At 44.3% G+C, this 3,592-nt stretch overlaps 1 long non-coding RNA gene across 1 annotated transcript; it reads right to left on the reverse strand.

Annotated features, from left to right (window-relative positions):
- Positions 1-1,171: 1,171 nt before the first annotated feature.
- Positions 1,172-1,914, reverse strand: LOC144407976 (uncharacterized). The gene is made up of 4 exons (XR_013467710.1): positions 1,852-1,914; positions 1,684-1,761; positions 1,471-1,587; positions 1,172-1,376 (listed from the first exon to the last, which is right to left on the reverse strand). It is a non-coding gene; the product is annotated as an uncharacterized LOC144407976 (long non-coding RNA).
- Between the last annotated feature and the right edge of the window lie 1,678 nt (positions 1,915-3,592).

Here is a 3,592-nt window from a genome sequence, read left to right on the forward strand (position 1 = left end):
ATTTTGACAGTGATTTGCCGCCATAAATGCACCAATCCTGTTTGTGGTTTTCTTGGACAGGATATCGAGGCGTAGTTGGGGGAAGGAGGGTCTACGCTTTGGGGGGCTGCGGATCTCATCCCTGCTTTTAGCATATGATGTGGTCCTGATGCCATCTTCAGTCTGTGACCTCCAACTCTGGAGCAGTTGGGAAGAGGATCAGCACCTTTAAATCTGAGCCATGGCTCATCAGGAAACCGGGGATGTGTCCTTACCTCAAGTGAAGGTGTTCAAGTACCTCGGGGTCTTGTTCACGGGTGATATCTTTGTTCCTACCCTCACCTATGGTCATGACCAAAAGAACTAGGTCAACAAGCAGCTAAAATGTTTTCCTCGCGAAAGTGGCCGGCTTCTCCCCTAGAGAGACGCTGAGAAGCTCTCCCACCCGCGATAAGCTCAGAATAGAGCTGCTGCTCCTTTGCGTTGAAAGGTGCCAGTTGGGGTTTATGGTTAAAAGGATCATTAGCTCTCAAAGTGGGACGAGCTAATCTTCCTGGTGTCCAACAAAATAAAAATCACCTGTTTACATGTTTTACCGCTTTTAGTTTCAGTATTACATTAATTATTTCATTCATACAGTAAATGTGTCCATTCCGTACTTAATTTTAATAGTGCATTCTCAGATAGTATTTGAAAGAGACTTTGTTGGGCAACTATTCCAATGATTGACGGCACGATAAATAACTTCTCGTCCCCGTAAACGCCCGTAAATCTCCCTAATTTCTGACCGTTTCCGACAATTTGCAACCCGCGCAAGTCGCGTTTGTCTGTGCCACAAATTGTCGGAAACGAACCATGACGTATGTGGAGACCTGGCGGAGGTGCGAATTGCCCTAATTAGCATATGAAGATCTGTCGCTATTGGTCACCCGCCTCATTTTATTTATATATTCATATTATGCTGTATATTCATTTCATTGTTATCCTATGTAGGCTACTAACTATTATTAGGATACCAACCAGGACATCAATGAATATGTAGAGAAAATTAATATTTGCCAGGAACATGTTTATGCAAAGAAAGAACTTTATTAACAACATACAAACAACAACTACATACAAAGTGAGGATCTGCCCACACTTGGGTAAAGGCGGTTTAAAAAAGTACAGCTCAGTAAACTGTCCGTTTGCCTCCTCGGGGTTGTAGATCGTCACTGGCGCCGTGTTTTACGAGGCAGGTCTGTTGTGCAGGCGCCTCGTGTGTGTGGCGACCGTACAATCCACCCCGAGACCCCGCCAACAACGCCGTCCCCTCCGTCCGACGTGAGCTCCATGGTGGCGGATTTCCAGAGTTCCACCTCGTCATCAGCCAGCGCACTTTGTCTCGATTCCAGCAGCTGTAAAAACAACAATGAATCAGTACTGTGCGATGCGTACGGACACAACACATCGATCAATGCACCTGAAACAAGTCAGCAAATAAACTCTGACCCTCTTTCTTCTCGCTCGACTCCGCGCTGAATCCTTCGCAGCTTCCGCTCGCAATGAGTGTCCGGCTGGGAAAACCTGAAGCTCCTGCGTACGTCTCAAAATACATCTCACAGGCGGCTGGAAAGCAATTAAATGAGTGTGGTATGAATTTAAAAAAAATCAAAATCAAGTCACAGTAACATTTAACAAGGAAGGAGAAACAGTGTCACTTACACACAATGACGTCGTCTAAATCTGGACTTTTCCCGGAGCAAATACGAGGTCACCGCCTCATTATGAGGCGAGATTAGTCTGTGAAAACAAAATGTACAGTTATGATCGGTATACATACGTATATATTCCCTTATAGCGCAGAATGAAAGCATATTCTGTAAATCTTACCCTTGCTCCGGTTCGTAGCGCCTGTAGTTCGTCTCGGAGTTGTGAAGACGGCGCACCGGTTCCTGTAAACGACACGGCAAAGAAAATACACTTTAATAAAGCCGTTTCTGCTCACTTGTAAGGCTACTAGGCTACTCTTAGCTTTCGTTTGAGGCTACGCTACTTTTAGCTTAGCTTAAAGTCATCGAACGTATTCTTAACGCTATCGTGGGATTGTGCGCCCGTCTCCTCTTCTTTGAGTCAGTTCCTCCAGAGCCGCCAACCTCTCCTCTATGGACAACAACCTGGAGAGTCCCGAACGCTCCAGTGGAGCGAACCGCTCGTTGATATCGGCAGTTTGTTGTTGGAGTTGACGAGACGATCCACTGAGAGCATTCAGCAGCTTCTTCTCGTCTGTCTGCGGACTGGCCGAAAGTTGGTGACCGCGGAGAGGAGTTGAAGGAGAGTTGAACGCGAGACGTCGTCCAGCCATTATTCACGAAGCAGCAAAAACCAAACAAAGGAACTGGAGATACAGTTCTTCTGAATATAGTAACACACACACACGTGTCTGTTTCTATGCTCGTCTTGCAAGTACTTTTGTCTGAGTCATGCCTATGACCTCACACATGATTGGACGAGGAGTCTAAGGGTCTTCCAATCACATACGAGGTTATTGTTATACGGAAGGACCAGTATTTTAGGAAGACAAATGGTTGTGACTTTGAAACAGCTGATATGCTTTATGTAAAGCAATGAACGACTTTCCCTAGAAAACTGTACAGTGGTGCCTCTTTCTCCATTCCACCAGACAATCTTGAGTCTGTCAACATTGCATGTCTGTCAATGTATCATCAGATGTACCCTTGTGTCACTGAGGTTGAATGTTTTGCCATGACATGTAAACGGGTAACATATATGAATGTAACTTACTCAATCGATAGATGCAGAGCAGAAAGGTCAGCATATGTTCATGCTAAGTGATGTGGAAACACTAACAGTTTTGAGGAACCCGTCCTTGACCCTCTAGCAGAACTACGACCAGCCATTATAAAGCAGTTTATAGTTGGTAATGTTGTGTCAAAGGGTACGGCATTTAAACATGTTCTTGCACAAGTTTCCTGGCTTCATCTCCACCCGGACAGACATTTTTATAGAAAGCCAATAGAAGTTTGGGGCTTGCAGGGAACAGACACGTCATACCCAGCATCATTTCGGCCAGTTGAGCGCATTGCTAGAAGATGTGTGGTTAATACATCCTCTGTGCATTTAAGTAAGACCAAAGAAAAGCTCACTGTAGTCCTGCCACTATGCACTGTAGTTGAGCTCTAGGAGACTGTGATCTCTGCAGACCCCTCATTCGGATTCAAATGTTGTTTGCATGGAATGCTCATTTTACCTTGATTAAAACTCATCTTTTAAAGAAGTTATTTTGTGTATCTTTTTTACATAACATTTGCCGTTGCTAATGGCGTACACAGTAATCTAGCATATTTGAATTAAATAAATCAATTCAAGCTTAAATGTAAGAGTCTATAATTAGGCTACTGAGCCTCATCTATTTGTACCAGAGATTTTCTTACCTTTTAAAAAAATGTCATCTGGGCTTAAACTCCCTCTGCGACCCTTATTTGCATTTGTATAGCTCACAGCATTTATTTACATGTCAAAGCCTCCCCTAGAATTAGGAAGAGGGGGGTCATGGGGGACAACTGCCAAGGGAGGCCCACGTCAATTTCTGACAATTTACGGCAGTTTTCGG

Source organism: Gasterosteus aculeatus, chromosome 5 (assembly GCF_964276395.1).
Source record: "Gasterosteus aculeatus chromosome 5, fGasAcu3.hap1.1, whole genome shotgun sequence".
NCBI classification, from domain to species: Eukaryota; Metazoa; Chordata; class Actinopteri; order Perciformes; family Gasterosteidae; genus Gasterosteus; species Gasterosteus aculeatus.